Raw genomic sequence first — 21,407 nt, forward strand, 5'->3', positions numbered from 1 at the left:
ATAGCTGTCATTTATAACTCTGCAGGTTTGTGAATTACAGTGACCCTGAGCTCCTTTCTTCAACTCGCTTTCTTGTGAGCTGGCCGCAACACTGCAGGATTTCTTCAGGCCCTAATATGGTTCCGGCACGGCACGCTAAGCCTTTGGTTAATTCCACTTCCTGGTGGGAAATGAGAGTTAAATTTGCCCGTCCACTCACCTCCAGCTAGTCTCTCATTGGTTCTCCCTATTCCTGTTCATCTTCCACAGAAATTGCAAACTGGGCCAAACAGGAGGTTAAAGGCACTGACTCTCCAAGTCGGGAGAGTGTTAGTAAAGCATCTGGAATGTTGCACCCAAGTACCAGGGGACGAAAACTGAGACATATTTGAACACGTCTCCCGATCACACGGTTGATCATACTCTGGGTTCCACATGCATGTTTTAGCTGAAGGAAGAATCCCTTAAACCTGGAGAGTTGAGACCCGTGGAATGGGTACCATGCAATATGACTTCAAAGGTTCTTCATTTGTTCACCGAACCTCTCCAATTCTATCACTGCTCCGTTTATGCCCCTGTACACACGCTTGATTCTCTTTCGGAGACATAGCAATCCATAGGTTTTAAGATACTTACTAGTCAGGTACATTCTTAGGCGTTTAATATGGGGTGTTGAGTCCATTTTGTTGAGCAACGAGTAGCTCTTGTCTATTCCATATTTGGCTTAAGGAACTTTATCTGTGCTCATTTCAATCTCTGGTTTTATGCAGTACCCCAACTCACCTTTCCCCTTAAGCAAGCATAAGTTGGTTTTCTAAATTTGAGACCCTGTTCTGTTTTGTAATCCAGTTCCTGTGTAGCCAAGTTTACATTCCGTGTATTAGTGATGTCTTATGATATTTCTATTTCTGTGTGACTTATTTCAGTTAGAATCATCATACCTGAATCCACTCATTATGCTGCTACGGGCCTGATGACATAGATTTCATTGCTGAGTGATATTGCATTGTACGTAAGTACCACAACTTCTTTATCCATTTTTCACTTTCTGCGATATTGAACTTGTACCGTAAACGAGGTTCTTGTGAACAGAGCCATCCCAAACTTTGGGGTGGTTGTCTCTTTTTGATTTTAATTTCCCTAAGCTATAGGACCATAAGTGGAAATGCCCTAGGCTCTCTTGCTTTGTTTTTTAGATGTTTCAGGAAACACCATACACTTCTCCCGAGTGGCTGTTGGCAATTTACATCCCGCCCATCAGCATAACAAGGCTCCCAGTTCTCCATGGCCTGTCCTGCCTTTCTGGATTTTACACTTTTTTCAGATGGCCCTTTTGACCGGGGGGAAGTGAGACTTCATTGTAGTGCAGATTTCCTTTGCAAGCTTGCTTGGTTGGCCAAAAAGGGCGTATGCGGTTTTTCCTGAATATATTCAGGAAAAAACGCATACGCCCTTTTTGGCCAAGTGCATCATTGTGGACGTTCTGCCTCTTTTCCTATGCTTTCAATGCAATTCCAGTCTACCTCCTGAAATCGGTTTCCTGCAATTCTGCCCCGCATTCAAGTCCTCTTGGCAGCCTTACTTCAGTATATTTTTGGACGATAGCTGTCATTTATAACTCTGCAGGTTTGTGAATTACAGTGCCCCTGAGCTCCTTTCTTCAACTCGCTTTCTTGTGAGCTGGCCGCAACACTGCCGGATTGCTTCAGGCCCTAATCTGGTTCCGGCACGGCACGCTGAGCCTTTGGTTAATTCCTCTTCCTGGTGGGAAATGAGAGTTAAATTTGCCCGTCCAGACACCTCCAGCTAGTCTCTCATTGGTTCTCCCTATTCCTGTTCATCTTCCGCAGAAATTGCAAACTGGGCCAAACAGGAGGTTAAAGGCACTGACTCTCCAAGTCGGGAGAGTGTTAGTAAAGCATCTGGAATGTTGCACCCGAGTACCAGGGGTCGAAAACTGAGACATATTTGAACACGTCTCCCGATCACATGGTTGATCGTACTCTGGTTTCCACATACATGTTTTAGCTGAAGGAAGAATCCCTTAAACCTGTAGAGTTGAGACCCGTGGAATGGGTACCATGCAGTATGACTTCAAAGGGTCGGCATTTGCTCACCGAACCTCTCCAATCCTATCACTGCTGCGTTTATGCCCCTGAACACACGCTTGATTCTCTTTCAAAGACATAGCAATCCATAGGTTTTAAGATACTTACTAGTCAGGTACATTCTTTGGCATTCAATATGGGGTGTTGAGTCCATTTTTTTGAGCAAGGAGTAGCTCTTGTCTATTCCATATTTGGCTTAAGGAACTTTATCTGTGGTCATTTCAATCTCTGCTTTTATGCAGCACCCCAACTCACCTTTCCCCTTAAGCAAGCATAAGTTGGTTTTCTACATTTGAGACCCTGTTCTGTTTTGTAATCCAGTTCCTGTGTAGCCAAGTTTCCATTCCGTGTATTAGTGATGTCTTATGATATTTCTATTTCTGTGTGACTTATTTCAGTTAGAATCATCATACCTTAATCCACTCATTATGCTGCTACGGGCCTGATGACATAGATTTCACTGCTGAGTGATATTGCATTGTACGTAAGTACCAAAAATTCTTTATCCATTTTTCACTTTCTGCGATATTGAACTTGTACCATTAACGAGGTTCTTGTAAACAGAGCTGTCCCAAACTTTGGGGTGGCTGTGTCTTTTTTATTTTAATTTCCCTAAGCTATAGAACCATAAGTGGAAGTGCCCTAGGCTCTGTTGCATTGTTTTTTAGATGTTTCAGGAAACACCATACACTTCTCTCTAGTGGCTGTTGGCAATTTACATCCCGCCCATCAGCATAACAAGGCTCCCAGTTCTCCATGGCCTGTCCTGCCTTTCTGGATTTTACACTTTTTTCAGATGGCCGTTTTGACCGGGGGGGAAGTGAGACTTCATTGTAGTGCAGATTTCCTTTGCAAGCTTGCTTGGTTGGCCAAAAAGTGCATATGCGTTTTTTCCTGAATATATTCAGGAAAAAACGCATACGCCCTTTTTGGCCAAGTGCATCATTGTGGACATTCTGCCTCTTTTCCTATGCTTTAAATGCAATTCCAGTCTACCTCCTGAAATCGGTTTCCTGCAATTCTGCCCCGCTTTCAAGTCCTCTTGGCAGCCTTACTTCAGTATATTTTTGGACGATAGCTGTCATTTATAACTCTGCAGGTTTGTGAATTACAGTGCCCCTGAGCTCCTTTCTTCAACTCTCTTTCTTGTGAGCTGGCCGTAACACCGCAGGATTTCTTCAGGCCCTAATCTGGTTCCGGCACGGCACGCTGAGCCTTTGGTTAATTCCTCTTCCTGGTGGGAAATGAGAGTTAAATTTGCCCGTCCAGACACCTCCAGCTAGTCTCTCATTGGTTCTCCCTATTCCTGTTCATCTTCCGCAGAAATTGCAAACTGGGCCAAAGAGGAGGTTAAAGGCACTGACTCTCCAAGTCGGGAGAGTGTTAGTAAAGCATCTGGAATGTTGCACCCCAGTACCAGGGGACGAAAACTGAGACATATTTGAACACGTCTCCCGATCACACGGTTGATCATACTCTGGGTTCCACATGCATGTTTTAGCTGAAGGAAGAATCCCTTAAACCTGGAGAGTTGAGACCCGTGGAATGGTTACCATGCAATATGACTTCAAAGGGTCTTCATTTGCTCACCGAACCTCTCCAATCCTATCACTGCTGCGTTTATGTCCCTGTAAACACGCTTGATTCTCTTTCGGAGACATAGCAATCCATAGGTTTTAAGATACTTACTAGTAGGTACATTCTTAGGCGTTTAATATGGGGTGTTGAATCCATTTCGTTGAGCAAGGAGTAGATCTTGTCTATTCCATATTTGGCTTAAGGTACTTTATCTGTGCTCATTTCAATCTCTGGTTTTATGCAGCACCCCAACTCACCTTTCCCCTTAAGCAAGCATAAGTTTGTTTTCTACATTTGAGAACCTTTTCTGGTTTGTAATCCAGTTCCTGTGTAGCCAAGCTTACATTCCATGTATTAGTGATATCTTATGATGTTTCTTTTTCTGTGTGACTTATTTCAGTTAGAATCATCATACCTGGATCGACTCGTTATGCTGCTACGGACCTGTTGACATAGATTTCATTGCTGAGTGATATTGCATTGTACGTAAGTACCCCAACTTCTTTATCCATTTTTCACTTTCTGTGATATTGAACTTGTACCGTAAATGAGGTTCTTGTAAACAGAGCCGTCCCAAACTTTGGCGTGGCTGTGTGATTTTTATTTTAATTTCCCTAAGCTATAGGACCATAAGTGCAAGTGCCCTAGGCTCTGTTGCTTTGTTTTTTAGATGTTTCAGGAAAAACCATACACTTATGCCAAGTGGCTGTTGGCAATTTACATCCCGCCCATCAGCATAACAAGGCTCCCACTTCTCCATGGCCTGTCCTGCCTTTCTGGATTTTACACTTTTTTCAGATGGCCGTTTTGACCGGGGGGAAGTGAGACTTCATTGTAGTGCAGATTTCCTTTGCAAGCTTGCTTGGTTGTCCAAAAAGGGCGTATGTGTTTTTTCCTGAATATATTCAGGAAAAAACGCATACGCCCTTTTTGGCCAAGTGCATCATTGTCGACGTTCTACCTCTTTTCCTATGCTTTAAATGCAATTCCAGTCTACCTCCTGAAATCGGTTTCCTGCAATTCTGCCCCGCTTTCAAGTCCTCTTGGCAGCCTTACTTCAGTATATTTTTGGACGATAGCTGTCATTTATAACTCTGCAGGTTTGTGAATTACAGTGCCCCTGAGCTCCTTTCTTCAACTCGCTTTCTTGTGAGCTGGCCGCAACACCGCAGGATTGCTTCAGACCCTAATCTGGTTCCGGCACGGCACGCTGAGCCTTTGGTTAATTCCTCTTCCTGGTGGGAAATGAGAGTTAAATTTGCCCGTCCAGACACCTCCAGCTAGTCTCTCATTGGTTCTCCCTATTCCTGTTCATCTTCCGCAGAAATTGAAAACTGGGCCAAACAGAGGTTAAAGGCACTGACTCTCCAAGTCGGGAGAGTGTTAGTAAAGTGTCTGGAATGTTGCACCCAAGTACCAGGGGACGAGAACTGAGACATATTTGAACACATCTCCCGATCACACGGTTGATCATACTCTGGGTTCCACATGCATGTTTTAGCTGAAGGAAGAATCCCTTAAACCTGGAGAGTTGAGACCCGTGGAAAGGGTACCATGCAATATGACTTTAAAGGGTCTTCATTTACTCACCGAACCTCTCCAATCCTATCACTGCTGCGTTTATGCCCCTGTACACATGCTTGATTCTCTTTCGGAGACATAGCTATCCATAGGTTTTAAGATACTTACTAGTCAGGTACATTCTTAGGCGTTTAATATGGGGTGTTGAGTCCATTTCATTGAGCAAGGAGTAGCTCTTGTCTATTCCATATTTGGCTTAAGGAACTTTATCTGTGCTCATTTCAATCTCTGGTTTTATGCAGCACCCCAACTCACCTTTCCCCTTAAGCAAGCATAAGTTGGTTTTCTACATTTGAGACCCTGTTCTGTTTTGTAATCCAGTTCCTGTGTAGCCAAGTTTACATTCCGTGTATTAGTGATGTCTTATGATATTTCTATTTCTGTGTGACTTATTTCAGTTAGAATCATCATACCTGAATCCACTCATTATGCTGCTACGGGCCTGATGACATAGATTTCATTGCTGAGTGATATTGCATTGTACGTAAGTACCACAACTTCTTTATCCATTTTTCACTTTCTGCGATATTGAACTTGTACCGTAAACGAGGTTCTTGTAAACAGAGCCGTCCCAAACTTTGGGGTGGCTGTGTCTTTTTGATTTTAATTTCCCTAAGCTATAGGACCATAAGTGGAAGTGCCCTAGGCTCTGTTGCTTTGTTTTTTAGATGTTTCAGGAAACATCATACACTTCTCCCCAGTGGCTGTTGGCAATTTACATCCCGCCCATCAGCATAACAAGGCTCCCAGTTCTCCATGGCCTGTCCTGCCTTTCTGGATTTTACACTTTTTTCAGATGGCCCTTTTGACCGGGGGGAAGTGAGACTTCATTGTAGTGCAGATTTCCTTTGCAAGCTTGCTTGGTTGGCCAAATAGTGTGTATGCGTTTTTTCCTGAATATATTCAGGAAAAAACGCCTATGCACTTTTTGGCCAAATGCATCATTGTGGACGTTCTGCCTCTTTTCCTATGCTTTAAATGCAATTCCAGTCTACCTCCTGAAATTGGTTTCCTGCAATTCTGCCCCGCTTTCAAGTCCTCTTGGCAGCCTTACTTCAGTATATTTTTGGACGATAGCTGTAATTTATAACTCTGCAGGTTTGTGAATTACAGTGCCCCTGAGCTCCTTTCTTCAACACGCTTTCTTGTGAGCTGGCCGCAACACCGCAGGATTGCTTCAGGCCCTAATCTGGTTCCGGCACGTCACACTGAGCCTTTGGTTAATTCCTCTTCCTGGTGGGAAATGAGAGTTAAATTTGCCCGTCCAGACACCTCCAGCTAGTCTCTCATTGGTTCTCCCTATTCCTGTTCATCTTCCGCAGAAATTGCAAACTGGGCCAAACAGGAGGTTAAAGGCACTGACTCTCCAAGTCGGGAGAATGTTAGTAAAGCATCTGGAATGTTGCACCCGAGTACCAGGGGACGAGAATTGAGACATATTTGAACACGTCTCCCGATCACACGGTTGATCATACTCTGGGTTCCACATGCTTGTTTTAGCTGAAGGAAGAAACCCTTAAACCTGGAGAGTTGAGACCCGTGGAATGGGTACCATGCAATATGTCTTCAAAGGGTCTTCATTTGCTCACCAAACCTCTCCAATCCTATCACTGCTGCATTTATGCCCCTGTACACATGCTTGATTCTCTTTTGGAGACACAGCAATCCATAGGTTTTAAGATACTTACTAGTCAGGTACATTCTTAGGCGTTTAATATGGGGTGTTGAGTCCATTTCGTTGAGCAAGGAGTAGCTCTTGTCTATTCCATATTTGGCTTGAGGAACTTTATCTGTGCTGATTTCAGTCTCTGGTTTTATGCAGCACCCCAACTCACCTTTCCCCTTAAGCAAGCATAAGTTGGTTTTCTACATTTGAGACCCTGTTCTGTTTTGTAATCCAGTTCCTGTGTAGCCAAGATTACATTCCGTGTATTAGTGATGTCTTATGATATTTCTATTTCTGTGTGACTTATTTCAGTTAGAATCATCATACCTGAATCCACTCATTATGCTGCTACGGGCCTGATGACATAGATTTCATTGCTGAGTGATATTGCATTGTACATAAGTACCACAACTTCTTTATCCATTTTTCACTTTCTGCGATATTGAACTTGTACCGTAAACGAGGTTCTTGTAAACAGAGCCGTCCCAAACTTTGGGGTGGCTGTGTCTTTTTGATTTTAATTTCCCTAAGCTATAGGACCATAAGTGGAAGTGCCCTAGGCTCTGTTGCTTTGTTTTTTAGATGTTTCAGGAAACACCATACACTTCTCCCGAGTGGCTGTTGGCAATTTACATCCCACCCATCAGCATAACAAGGCTCCCAGTTCTCCATGGCCTGTCCTGCCTTTCTGGATTTTACACTTTTTTCAGATGGCCCTTTTGACCGGGGGGAAGTGAGACTTCATTGTAGTGCAGATTTCCCTTGCAAGCTTGCTTGGTTGGCCAAATAGTGCGTATGCGTTTTTTCCTGAATATATTCAGGAAAAAACGCCTATGCACTTTTTGGCCAAATGCATCATTGTGGACGTTCTGCCTCTTTTCCTATGCTTAAAATGCAATTCCAGTCTACCCCTGAAATCGGTTTCCTGCAATTCTGCCCCGCTTTCAAGTCCTCTTGGCAGCCTTACTTCAGTATATTTTTGGACTATAGCTGTCATTTATAACTCTACAGGTTTGTGAATTACAGTGCCCCTGAGCTCCTTTCTTCAACTCGCTTTCTTGTGAGCTGGCCGCACACCACAGGATTGCTTCAGGCCCTAATCTGTTTCTGGCACGGCATGCTGAGCCTTTGGTTAATTCCTCTTCCTGGTGGGAAATGAGAGTTAAATTTGCCCGTCCAGACACCTCCAGCTAGTCTCTCATTGGTTCTCCCTATTCCTGTTCATCTTCCGCAGAAATTGCAAACTGGGCCAAACAGGAGGTTAAAGGCACTGACTCTCCAAGTCGGGAGAGTGTTAGTAAAGCATCTGGAATGTTGCACCCGAGTACCAGGGGACGAGAACTGAGACATATTGGAACACGTCTCCCGATCACACGGTTGATCATACTCTGGGTTCCACATGCATGTTTTAGCTGAAGGAAGAATCCCTTAAACCTGGAGAGTTGAGACCCGTGGAATGGGTTCCATGCAATATGACTTCAAAGGGTCTTCATTTGCTCACCGAACCTCTCCAATCCTATCACTGCTGTGTTTATGCCCCTGTACACACGCTTGATTCTCTTTCGGAGACATAGCAATCCATAGGTTTTAAGATACTTACTAGTCAGGTACATTCTTAGGCGTTTAATATGGGGTGTTGAGTCCATTTCGTTGAGCAAGGAGTAGCTCTTGTCTATTCCATATTTGGCTTAAGGAACTTTATCTGTGCTCATTTCAGTCTCTGGTTTTATGCAGAACCCCAACTCACCTTTCCCCTTAAGCAAGCATAAGTTGGTTTTCTGAATTTGAGACCCTGTTCTGTTTTGTAATCCAGTTCCTGTGTAGCCAAGTTTACATTCTGTGTATTAGTGACATCATATGATGTTTCTTTTTCTGTGTGACTTATTTCAGTTAGAATCATCATACCTGAATCCACTCATTATGCTGCTACGGGCCTGATGACATAGATTTCATCCCTGAGTGATATTGCATTGTACGTAAGTACCACAACTTCTTTACCCATTTTTCGCTTTCTGCGATATTGAACTTGTACCGTAAACGAGGTTCTTGTAAACAGAGCCGTCCCAAACTTTGGGGTGGCTGTGTCGTTTTGATTTTAATTTCCCTAACCTATAGGGCCATAAGTGGAAGTGCCCTAGGCTCTGTTGCTTTGTTTTTTAGATGTTTCAGGAAACACCATACACTTCTCCCGAGTGGCTGTTGGCATTTTACATCCCGCCCATCAGCATAACAAGGCTCCCAGTTCTCCATGGCCTGTCCTGCCTTTCTGGATTTTATACTTTTTTCAGATGGCCCTTTTGACCGGGGGGATGTGAGACTTCATTGTAGTGCAGGTTCCCTTTGCAAGCTTGCTTGGTTGGCCAAAAAGTGCGGATGCGTTTTTTCCTGAATATATTCAGGAAAAAACGCATACACCCTTTTTGGCCAAGTGCATCATTGTCGACGTTGTGCCTCTTTGCTTATGCTTTAAATGCAATTCCAGTCTACCTCCTGAAATCGGCTTCCTGCAATTCTGCCCCGCTTTCAAGTCCTCTTGGCAGCCTTACTTCAGTATATTTTTGGACGATAGCTGTCATTTATAACTCTGCAGGTTTGTGAATTACAGTGCCCCTGAGCTCCTTTCTTCAACTCGCTTTCTTGTGAGCTAGCCGCAACACTGCAGGATTGCTTCAAGCCCTAAACTGGTTCCGGCACGGCACGCTGAGCCTTTGGTTAATTCCTCTTCCTGGTGGGAAATGAGAGTTAAATTTGCCCGTCCAGACACCTCCAGCTAGTCTCTCATTGGTTCTCCCTATTCCTGTTCATCTTCCGCAGAAATAGCAAACTGGGCCAAACAGGAGGTTAAAGGCACTGACTCTCCAAGTCGGGAGAGTGTTAGTAAAGCATCTGGAATGTTGCACCCGAGTACCAGGGGACGAAAACTTAGACATATTTGAACACGTCTCCCGATCACACGGTTGATCATACTCTGGGTTCCACATGCATGTTTTAGCTGAAGGAAGAATCCCTTAAACCTGGAGAGTTGAGACCCGTGGAATGGGTACCATGCAATATGACTTCAAAGGGTCTTCATTTGCTCACCGAACCTCTCCAATCCTATCACTGCTGCGTTTATGGCCCTGTACACACGCTTGATTCTCTTTCGGAGACATAGCAATCCATAGGTTTTAAGATACTTATTAGTCAGGTGCATTCTTAGGCATTTAATATGGGGTGTTGAGTCCATTTCGTTGAGCAAGGAGTAGCTCTTGTCTATTCCATATTTGGCTTAAGGAACTTTATCTGTGCTCATTTAAATCTCTGGTTTTATGCAGCACCGCAACTCACCTTTACCCTTAAGCAAGCATAAGTTGGTTTTCTACATTGGAGACCCTGTTCTGTTTTGTAATCCAGTTCCTGTGTAGCCAGGTTTACATTCCGTGTATTAGTGATGTCTTATGATATTTCTTTTTCTGTGTGACTTATTTCAGTTAGAATCATCATACCTGAATCCACTCATTATGCTGCTACGGGCCTGATGACATAGATTTCATCCCTGAGTGATATTGCATTGTACGTAAGTACCACAACTTCTTTATCCATTTTTCGCTTTCTGCGATATTGAACTTGTACCGTAAACGAGGTTCTTGTAAACAGAGCCGTCCCAAACTTTGGGGTGGCTGTGTCGTTTTGATTTTAATTTCCCTAACCTATAGGGCCATAAGTGGAAGTGCCCTAGGCTCTGTTGCTTTGTTTTTTAGATGTTTCAGGAAACACCATACACTTCTCCCGAGTGGCTGTTGGCAATTTACATCCCGCCCATCAGCATAACAAGGCTCCCAGTTCTCCATGGCCTGTCCTGCCTTTCTGGATTTTACACTTTTTTCAGATGGCCCTTTTGACCGGGGGGAAGTGAGACTTCATTGTAGTGCAGATTTCCTTTGCAAGCTTGCTTGGTTGGCCAAATAGTGCGTACGCGTTTTTTCCTGAATATATTCAGGAAAAAACGCCTACGCACTATTTGGCCAAATGCATCATTGTGGACGTTCTGCCTCTTTTCCTATGCTTTAAATGCAGTTCCAGTCTACCTCCTGAAATCGGTTTCCTGCAATTCTGCCCCGCTTTCAAGTCCTCTTGGCAGCCTTACTTCAGTATATTTTTGGACGATAGCTGTCATTTATAACTCTGCAGGTTTGTGAATTACAGTGCCCCTGAGCTCCTTTCTTCAACTCGCTTTCTTGTGAGCTGGCCGCACACCGCAGGATTGCTTCAGGCCCTAATCTGTTTCTGGCACGGCATGCTGAGCCTTTGGTTAATTCCTCTTCCTGGTGGGAAATGAGAGTTAAATTTGCCCATCCAGACACCTCCAGCTAGTCTCTCATTGGTTCTCCCTATTCCTGGATATATTCCGCAGTAATTGCAAACTGGGCCAAACAGGAGGTTAAAGGCACTGACTCTCCAAGACGGCAGAGTGTTAGTAAAGCGTCTGGAATGTTGCACCCGAGTACCAGGGGACGAAAAATGAGACATATTGGAACACGTCTCCCGATCACACGGTTGATCATACTCTGGGTTCCACATGCATGTTTTAGCTGAAGGAAGAATCCCTTAAACCTGGAGAGTTGAGACCCGTGGAAAGGGTACCATGCAATATGACTTCAAAGGGTCTTCATTTGCTCACCGAACCTCTCCAATCCTATCACTGCTGCGTTTATGCCCCTGTACACAGGCTGGATTCTCTTTCGGAGACATAGCAATCCATAAGTTTTAACAAACTTACTAGTCAGGTACATTCTTAGGCGTTTAATATGGCGTGTTGAGTCCATTTCGTTGAGCAAGGAGTAGCTCTTGTCTATTCCATATTTGGCTTAAGGAACTTTATCTGTGCTCATTTCAATCTCTGGTTTTCTGTAGCACCCCAACTCACCTTTCCCCTTAAGCAAGCATAAGTTGGTTTTCTTAATTTGAGACCCTGTTCTGTTTTGTAATCCAGTTCCTGTGTAGCCAAGTTTACATTCCGTGTATTAGTGACAACTTATATTGTTTCTTTTTCTGTGTGACTTATTTCAGTTAGAATCATCATACCTGAATCCACTCATTATGCTGCTACGGGCCTGATGACATAGATTTCATTCCTGAGTGATATTGCATTGTACGTAAGTACCACAACTTCTTTATCCATTTTTCGCTTTCTGCGATATTGAACTTGTACCGTAAACGAGGTTCTTGTAAACAGAGCCGTCCCAAACTTTGGGGTGGCCGTGTCGTTTTGATTTTAATATCCCTAAGCTCTAGGACCATAAGTGGAAGTGCCCTAGGCTCTGTTGCTTTGTTTTTTAGATGTTTCAGGAAACACCATACACTTCTCCCGAGTGGCTGTTGGCAATTTACATCCTGCCCATCAGCATAACAAGGCTCCCAGTTCTCCATGGCCTGTCCTGCCTTTCTGGATTTTACACTTTTTTCAGATGGCCCTTTTGACCCGGGGGAAGTGAGACTTCTTTGTAGTGCAGATTTCCTTTGCAAAATTGCTTGGTTGACCAAAAAGGGCGTATGCGTTTTTTCCTGAATATATTCAGGAAAAATCGAATACACCCTTTTTGGCCAAGTGCATCATTGTCCACGTTCTGCCTCTTTTCCTATGCTTTAAATGCAATTCCAGTCTACCTCCTGAAATTGGTTTCCTGCAATTCTGCCCCGATTTCAAGTCCTCTTGGCAGCCTTACTTCAGTATATTTTTGGACGATAGCTGTCATTTATAACTCTGCAGGTTTGTGAATTACAGTGCCCCTGAGCTCCTTTCTTCAACTCGATTTCTTGTGAGATGGCCGCAACACCGCAGGATTGCTTCAGGCCCTAATCTTGTTCCGGCATGGCATGCTGAGCCTTTGGTTAATTCCTCTTCCTGGTGGGAAATGAGAGTTAAATTTGCCCATCCAGACACCTCCAGCTAGTCTCTCATTGGTTCTCCCTATTGCTGTTCATCTTCTGCAGAAATTGCAAACTGGGCCAAACAGGAGGTTAAAGGCACTGACTCTCCAAGTCGGGAGAGTGTTAGTTAAGCATCTGCAATGTTGCACCCGAGTACCAGTGGATGAAAACTGAGACATATTTGAACACGTCTCCCGATCACACGGTTGATCATACTCTGGGTTCCACATGCATGTTTTAGCTGAAGGAAGAATCCGTTAAACCTGGAGAGTTGAGACCCGTGGAATGGGTACCATGCAATATCACTTCAAAGGGTGTTCGTTGGCTCACCGAACCTTTCCAATCCTATCACTGCTGTTTTTATGCCCCTGTACACACGCTTGATTCTCTTTCGGAGACATAGCAATCCATAGGTTTTAAGATACTTACTAGTCAGGTACATTCTTAGGCGTTTAATAGGGGGTGTTGAGTGCATTTCGTTGAGCAAGGAGTAGCTCTCGTCTATTACATATTTGGCTTAAGGAACTTTATCTGTGCTCATTTCAATCTCTGGTTTTATGCAGCACCCCAACTCACCTTTCCCCTTAAGCAAGCAAAAGTTGGTTTTCTGAATTTGAGAACCTGTTCTGTTTTGTAATCCAGTTCCTGTGTAGCCAAGTTTACATTCTGTGTATTAGTGACATCATATGATGTTTCTTTTTCTGTGTGACTTATTTCAGTTAGAATCATCATACCTGAATCCACTCATTATGCTGCTACGGGCCTGATGACATAGATTTCATCCCTGAGTGATATTGCATTGTACGTAAGTACCACAACTTCTTTATCCATTTTTCGCTTTCTGCGATATTGAACTTGTACCGTAAACGAGGTTCTTGTAAACAGAGCCGTCCCAAACTTTGGGGTGGCTGTGTCGTTTTGATTTTAATTTCCCTAACCTATAGGGCCATAAGTGGAAGTGCCCTAGGCTCTGTTGCTTTGTTTTTTAGATGTTTCAGGAAACACCATACACTTCTACCGAGTTGCTGTTGGCAATTTACATCCCGCCCATCAGCATAACAAGGCTCCCAGTTCTCCATGGCCTGTCCTGCCTTTCTGGATTTTATACTTTTTTCAGATGGCCCTTTTGACCGGGGGGATGTGAGACTTCATTGTAGTGCAGATTCCCTTTGCAAGCTTGCTTGGTGGGCCAAAAAGTGCGGATGCGTTTTTTCCTGAATATATTCAGGAAAAAACGCATACACCCTTTTTGGCCAAGTGCATCATTGTCGACGTTGTGCCTCTTTGCTTATGCTTTAAATGCAATTCCAGTCTACCTCCTGAAATCGGCTTCCTGCAATTCTGCCCCGCTTTCAAGTCCTCTTGGCAGCCTTACTTCAGTATATTTTTGGACGATAGCTGTCATTTATAACTCTGCAGGTTTGTGAATTACAGTGCCCCTGAGCTCCTTTCTTCAACTCGCTTTCTTCTGAGCTAGCCGCAACACCGCAGGATTGCTTCAAGCCCTAAACTGGTTCCGGCATGGCACGCTGAGCCTTTGGTTAATTCCTCTTCCTGGTGGGAAATGAGAGTTAAATTTGCCCGTCCAGACACCTCCAGCTAGTCTCTCATTGGTTCTCCCTATTCCTGTTCATCTTCCGCAGAAATAGCAAACTGAGCCAAACAGGAGGTTAAAGGCACTGACTCTCCAAGTCAGGAGAGTGTTAGTAAAGCATCTGGAATGTTGCACCCGAGTACCAGGGGACGAAAACTTAGACATATTTGAACACGTCTCCCGATCACACGGTTGATCATACTCTGGGTTCCACATGCATGTTTTAGCTGAAGGAAGAATCCCTTAAACCTGGAGAGTTGAGACCCGTGGAATGGGTACCATGCAATATGACTTCAAAGGGTCTTCATTTGCTCACCGAACCTCTCCAATCCTATCACTGCTGCGTTTGTGGCCCTGTACACACGCTTGATTCTCTTTCAGAGACATAGCAATCCATAGGTTTTAAGATACTTATTAGTCAGGTGCATTCTTAGGCATTTAATATGGGGTGTTGAGTGCATTTCGTTGAGCAAGGAGTAGCTCTCGTCTGTTACATATTTGGCTTAAGGAACTATATCTGTGCTCATTTCAATCTCTGGTTTTATGCAGCACGCCATCTCATCTTTCCCTTAAGCAAGCATAAGTTGGTTTTCTACATTTGAGACCCTCTTCTGTTTTGTAATTCAGTTCCTGTGTAGCCAAGTTTACATTCCATGTATTAGTGATATCTTATGATGTTTCTTTTTCTGTGTGACTTATTTCAGTTAGAATCATCATACCTGAATCCACTCATTGTGCTGCTATGGGCCTGATGACATAGATTTCATTGCTGAGTGATATAGCATTGTACATAAGTACCACAACTTGTTTATCCATTTTTTGCTTTCTGCGATATTGAAGTTGTACCGTTAACGAGGTTCTTATACACAGAGCCGTCCCAAACTTTTGGGTGGCTGTGTCTTTTTGCTTTTAATTTCCCTAAGCTATAGGACCATAAGTGGAAGTGCCCTAGGCTCTGTTGCTTTGTTTTTTAGATGTTTCAGGAAACACCATACACTTCTCCAGAGTGGCTGTTGGCAATTTACATCCCGCCCATCAGCATAACAAGGCTCCCAGTTCTCCATGGCCTGTCCTGCCTTTCTGGATTTTACACTTTTTTCAGATGGCCCTTTTGACCGGGGGGAAGTGAGACTTCATTGTAGTGCAGATTTCCTTTGCAAGCTTGCTTGGTTGGCCAAAAAGGGCGTATGCGTTTTTTCCTGAATATATTCAGGAAAAAATGCCTACGCACTTTTTAGCCAAGTGCATCATTGTCGACGTTCTGCCTCTTTTCCTATTCTTTAAATGCAATTCCAGTCTACCTCCTGAAATCGGTTTCCTGCAATTCTGCCCCGCTTTCAAGTCCTCTTGGCAGCCTTACTTCAGTATATTTTTGGACGATAGCTGTCATTTATAACTCTGCAGGTTTGTGAATTACAGTGCCCCTGAGCTCCTTTCTTCAACTCGCTTTCTTGTGAGCTGGCCGCAACACCGCAGGATTGCTTCAGGACCTAATCTGGTTCGGGAACGACACGCTGAGCCTTTGGTTAATTCCTCTTCCTGGTGGGAAATGAGAGTTAAATTTTCCCGTCCAGACACCTCCAGCTAGTCTATCATTGGTCCTCCCTATTCCTGTTCATCTTCCGCAGAAACTGCAAACTGGGCCAAACAGGAGGTTCAAGGCACTGACTCACCAAGTCGGGAGAGTGTTAGTAAAGCGTCTGGAATGTTGCACCCGAGTACCAGGGGACGAAAACGGAGACATAGTAGAACACGTCTCCCGATCACATGGTTGATCATACTCTGGGTTCCACATGCATGTTTTACCTGAAGGAAGAATCCCTTAAACCTGGAGAGATGAGACCCGTGGAATGGGTACCATGCAATATGACTTCAAACGGTCTTCGTTTGCTCACTGAACCTCTCCAATCCTATCACTGCTGCGTTTATGCCCCTGTACACACGCTGGATTCTCTTTCAGAGACATAGCAATACATAGGTTTTAAGATACTTACTAGTCAGGTACATTATTAGTCGTTAAATATGGGGTGTTGAGTCCATCTCGTTGAGGAAGGAGTAGGTCTTGTATATTACATATTAGGCTTAAGGAACTTTATCTGTGCTCATTTCAATCTCTGGTTTTATGCAGCACCCCAACTCACCTTTCCCCTTAAGCAAGCATAAGTTGGTTTTCTGAATTTGAGACCCTGTTCTGTTTTGTAATCCAGTTCCTGTGTAGCCAAGTTTACATTCTGTGTATTAGTGACATCTTATGATGTTTCTTTTTCTGTGTGACTTATTTCAGTTAGAATCATCATACCTGAATCCACTCATTATGCTGCTACGGGCCTGATGACATAGATTTCATCCCTGAGTGATATTGCATTGTACGTAAGTACCACAACTTCTTTATCCATTTTTCGCTTTCTGCGATATTGAACTTGTACCGTAAACGAGGTTCTTGTAAACAGAGCCGTCCCAAACTTTGGGGTGGCTGTGTCGTTTTGATTTTAATTTCCCTAACCTATAGGGCCATAAGTGGAAGTGCCCTAGGCTCTGTTGCTTTGTTTTTTAGATGTTTCAGGAAACACCATACACTTCTCCCGAGTGGCTGTTGGCAATTTACATCCCACCCATCAGCATAACAAGGCTCCCAGTTCTCCATGGCCTGTCCTGCCTTTCTGGATTTTATACTTTTTTCAGATGGCCCTTTTGACCGGGGGGAAGTGAGACTTCATTGTAGTGCAGATTCCCTTTGCAAGCTTGCTTGGTTGGCCAAAAAGTGCGGATGCGTTTTTTCCTGAATATATTCAGGAAAAAACGCATACACCCTTTTTGGCCAAGTGCATCATTGTCGACGTTGTGCCTCTTTGCTTATGCTTTAAATGCAATTCCAGTCTAGCTCCTGAAATCGGCTTCCTGCAATTCTGCCCTGCTTTCAAGTCCTCTTGGCAGCCTTACTTCAGTATATTTTTGGACGATAGCTGTCATTTATAACTCTGCAGGTTTTTGAATTACAGTGCCCCTGAGCTCCTTTCTTCAACTCGCTTTCTTGTGAGCTGGCCGCAACACCGCAGGATTGCTTCAGGCCCTAATCTGGTTCCGGCAAGGCACGCTGAGCCTTTGGTTAATTCCTCTTCCTGGTGGGAAATGAGAGTTAAATTTGCCCATCCAGACACCTCCAGCTAGTCTCTCATTGGTTCTCCCTATTCCTGGAAATATTCCGCAGTAATTGCAAACTGGGCCAAACAGGAGGTTAAAGGCACTGACTCTCCAAGTCGGGAGAGTGTTAGTAAAGCGTCTGGAATGTTGCACCCGAGTACCAGGGGACGAAAACTGAGACATATTGGAACAGGTCTCCCAATCACACGGTTGATCATACTCTGGGTTCCACATGCATGTTTTAGCTGAAGGAAGAATCCCTTAAACCTGGAGAGTTGAGACCCGTGGAATGGGTACCATGCAATATGACTTCAAAGGGTCTTCATTTGCTCACCGAACCTCTCCAATCCTATCACTGCTGCGTTTGTGCCCCTGTACACAGGCTGGATTCTCTTTCAGAGACATAGCAATCCATAGGTTTTAAGATACTTACTAGTCGGGTACATTCTTAGGCGTTTAATATAGGGTGTTGAGTCCATTTCGTTGAGCAAGGAGTAGCTCTTGTCTATTCCATATTTGGCTTAAGGAACTTTATCTGTGCTCATTTCAATCTCTGGTTTTATGCAGCACCCCAACTTACCTTTCCCCTTAAGCAAGCATAAGTTGGTTTTCTAAATTTGAGACCCTGTTTTGTTTTGTAATTCAGTTCTTGTGTAGCAAAGTTTACATTCCGTGTATTAGTGATATCTTATGATGTTTCTTTTTCTGTGTGACTTATTTCAGTTAGAATCATCATACCTGAATCCACTCATTATGCTGCTACGGGCCTGATGACATAGATTTCATTCCTGAGTGATATTGCATTCTACGTAAGTACCACAACTTCTTTATCCATTTTCCACTTTCTGCGATATTGAACTTGTACCATATACGCGGTTCTTGTAAACAGAGCCGTCCCAAATTTTGGGGTGGCTGTGTCTTTTTGATTTTAATTTCCCTAAGCTATAGGACCATAAGTGGAAGTGCCCTAGGCTCTGTTGCTTTGTTTTTTAGATGTTTCAGGAAACACCATACACTTCTCCCGAGTGGCTGTTGGCTATTTACATCCCGCCCATCAGCATAAGAAGGCTCCCAGTTCTCCGTGGCCTGTCCTGCCTTTCTGGATTTTACACTATTTTCAGATGGCCCTTTTGACCCGGGGTAAGTGAGACTTCATTGTAGTGCAGATTCCTTTGCAAAATGGCTTGGTTGACCAAAAAGGGCGTATGCGTATTTTCCTGAATATATTCAGGCAAAAAGGCATACGCCCTTTTTGGCCAAGTGCATCATTGTCCACGTTCTGCCTCTTTTCCTCTGCTTTCAATGCAATTCCAGTCTACCTCCTGAAATCGGTTTCCTGCAATTCTGCCCCGCTTTCAAGTCCTCTTGGCAGCCTTACTTCAGTATATTTTTGGACGATAGCTGTCATTTATAACTCTGCAGGTTTGTGAATTACAGTGCCCCTGAGCTCCTTTCTTCAACTCGCTTTCTTGTGAGCTGGCCGCAACACCACAGGATTGCTTCAGGCCCTAATCTTGTTCCGGCACGGCACGCTGAGCCTTTGGTTAATTCCTCTTCCTGGTGGGAAATGAGAGTTAAATTTGCCCATCCAGACACCTCCAGCTAGTCTCTCATTGGTTCTCCCTATTCCTGGAAATATTCCGCAGAAATTGCAAACTGGCCAAACAGGAGGTTAAAGGCACTGACTCTCCAAGTCGGGAGAGTGTTAGTAAAGCGTCTGGAATGTTGCACCCGAGAACCAGGGGACGAGAACTGAGACATATTGGAACACGTCTCCCGATCACACGGTTGATCATACTCTGGGTTCCACATGCATGTTTTAGCTGAAGGAAGAATCCCTTAAACCTTGAGAGTTGAGACCCGTGAAATGGGTACCATACAATATGACTTCAAAGGGTCTTCATTTGCTCACCAAACCTCAACAATCCTATCACTGCTGCGTTTATGCCCCTGTACACATGCTTGATTCTCTTTCAGAGACATAGCAATCCATAGGTTTTAAGATACTTACTAGTCAAGTACATTTTTAGGCGTTTAATATGGGGTGTTGAGTCCATTTTGTTGAGCAAGGAGTAGCTCTTGTCTATTCCATATTTGGCTTAAGGAACTTTATCTGTGCTCATTTCAATCTCTGGTTTTATGCAGCACCCCAACTCACCTTTCCCCTTAAGCAAGCATAAGTTGGTTTTCTACATTTGAGACCCTGTTCTGTTTTGTAATCCAGTTCCTGTGTAGCCAAGTTTACATTCCGTGTATTAGTGATGTCTTATGATGTTTCTTTTTCTGTGTGACTTATTTCAGTTAGAATCATCATACCTGAATCCCCTCATTATGCTGCTACGGGCCTGATGACATAGATTTCATTGCTGAGTGATATTGCATTGTACGTAAGTACCAAAAATTCTTTATCCATTTTTCACTTTCTGCGATATTGACCTTGTACCGTAAACGAGGTTCTTGTAAACAGAGCCGTCGCAAACTTTGGGGTGGCTGTGTCTTTTTGATTTTAATTTCCCTAAGCTATAGGACCATAAGTGGAAGTGCCCTAGGCTCTGTTGCTTTGTTTTTTAGATGTTTCAGGAAACACCATACACTTCTCCCAAGTGGCTGTTGGCAATTTACATCCCGCCCATCAGCATAACAAGGCTCCCAGTTCTCCATGGCCTGTCCTGCCTTTCTGGATTTTACACTTTTTTCAGATGGCCCTTTTGACCGGGGGGAAGTGAGACTTAATTGTAATGCAGATTTCCTTTGCAAAATTGCTTGGTTGACCAAAAAGGGAGTATGCGTGTTTTCCTGAATATATTCAGGAAAAATCGCATACGCCCTTTTTGGCCAAGTGCATCATTGTCGACGTTCTGCCTCTTTTCCTATGCTTTCAATGCAATTCCAGTCTACCTCCTGAAATCGGTTTCCTGCAATTCTGCCCCGCTTTCAAGTCCTCTTGGCAGCCTTACTTCAGTATATTTTTGGATGATAGCTGTCATTTATAACTCTGCAGGTTTGTGAATTTCAGTGCCCCTGAGCTCCTTTCTTCAACTCTCTTTCTTGTGAGCTGGCCGCAACACCGCACCATTGCTTCAGGCCCTAATCTTGTTCCGGCATGGCACGCTGAGCCTTTGGTTAATTCCTCTTCCTGGTGGGAAATGAGAGTTAAATTTGCCCATCCAGACACCTCCAGCTAGTCTCTCATTGGTTCTCCCTATTCCTGGAAATATTCCGCAGAAATTGCAAACTGGCCAAACAGGAGGTTAAAGGCACTGACTCTCCAAGTCGGGAGAGTGTTAGTAAAGTGTCTGGAAAGTTGCACCCGAGTACCAGGGGACAAAAACTGAGACATATTGGAACAGGTCTCCCGATCACACAGTTGATCATACTCTGGGTTCCACATGCATGTTTTAGCTGAAGGAAGAATCCCTTAAACCTGGAGAGTTGAGACCCGTGGAATGGGTACCATGCAATATGACTTCAAAGGGTCTTCATTTGCTCACCGAACCTCAACAATCCTATCACTGCTGCGTTTATGCCCCTGTACACATGCTTGATTCTCTTTCAGAGACATAGCAATCCATAGGTTTTAAGATACTTACTAGTCAGGTACATTCTTAGGCGTTTAATATGGGGTGTTGAGTCCATTTCGTTGAGCAAGGAGTAGCTCTTGTCTATTACATATTTGGCTTAAGGAACTTTATCTGTGCTCATTTCAATCTCTGGTTTTCTGCAGCACCCCAACTCACCTTTCCCCTTAAGCAAGCATGTTGGTTTTCTAAATTTGAGACCCTGTTCTGTTTTGTAATCCAGTTCCTGTGTAGCCAAGTTTACATTCCGTGTATTAGTGATATCTTATGAT

The 21,407-nt window shown here is 43.9% G+C and overlaps 1 long non-coding RNA gene across 11 annotated transcripts in view; it reads left to right on the forward strand.

Moving 5' to 3' along the window:
• The window catches only part of LOC125963368 (uncharacterized), a 441,676-nt gene that overhangs the window by 222,300 nt on the left and 197,969 nt on the right, over positions 1–21,407 (forward strand). The window contains exon 3 of one of the 11 annotated variants that reach the window (XR_007475244.1): positions 15,121–15,205. The exons of the other annotated variants lie outside the window; for them this stretch is intronic. This is a non-coding gene — a long non-coding RNA (uncharacterized LOC125963368). Of the gene's footprint in view, positions 1–15,120; positions 15,206–21,407 lie in introns of those variants that run through there. 11 annotated transcript variants of the gene reach the window in all.

This window comes from Orcinus orca, unplaced genomic scaffold, assembly GCF_937001465.1.
Source record: "Orcinus orca unplaced genomic scaffold, mOrcOrc1.1 scaffold_61, whole genome shotgun sequence".
In the NCBI taxonomy this organism is placed as follows: Eukaryota; Metazoa; Chordata; class Mammalia; order Artiodactyla; family Delphinidae; genus Orcinus; species Orcinus orca.